We start from the raw sequence: 933 nt of genomic DNA on the forward strand, positions 1-933 counted from the left end.
GTCCCTTGAAACATATGCTGTGCAGATGTTTCTTCCCTGCAGCGACTGTGTCAAGCAGCAAGGATGGACCGGCTTCCAGCAATACAGTAAAACTTACATTATGTAAAATATAATCTCTAGTATGGAAGGACCAACGTGGCTGAATATTAATTAAGCTCAGTTAGATCTATTATTCAAACATGTTCCCCTTGCTGTGCAATATGAAGAAAATATGATGGCCTGAAAGGTGTGTGTGTACAGAGGGGGGCGGGACATCAGAGAGGAGCTGGGACAGCACCCTAAGATTTGGCATTTCAAAATACCACATGGCCAACTTTTCTCTTAAATCCACCATAATCCATCATTTAAAAATGATCAAAATTCATTTATTCAGCAAATATAAAGGACAGCATCACAATGCAGTGGGACCAGTACCACAGGATCTGGAACCCAACATGTGACCCAACTTCTCAAACAGGCGTGTCTTTATAAAACAGAGATACTGGCCACCCTGGACAGTGACTATGAAAGCTACGTGGAATAATACATATGAGCAAGGTGTGAGTGTGATCAAAATCACACATCTTTGCACACCTTTCCAGAACCGGCCTTCCTCCCAGGAGAGTCCAATACTGAGGGCTGCACACTCAGTTCCCCATCTTGTTTTTGTTTTAATATCAGTATCCTCACTCTTAACAGGCCCACGAACTGCCCCCATACACCTCCGCTGGACATGCAAGGAGGGTCCCTGCTTCAAGGTGTTTCCATCTGGAGTTCACAGGAAGGAGCTCAGAGAAATTGCTTTTTCTGAGTTTGAACTAAGAGCTAAACATGGTTTTGGTGGGAAAGAGGCCTTCCAGCAGAGACCTGAGAGAGCTGGGTGTTTCTGGGACAAACACACATGCCGGGCACAGGAGACGAGGTCAGACAGGGAGGCACGGGGTGGATACCCAC

Source organism: Myotis davidii, unplaced genomic scaffold (assembly GCF_000327345.1).
Source record: "Myotis davidii unplaced genomic scaffold, ASM32734v1 scaffold93, whole genome shotgun sequence".
Taxonomy (NCBI): Eukaryota; Metazoa; Chordata; class Mammalia; order Chiroptera; family Vespertilionidae; genus Myotis; species Myotis davidii.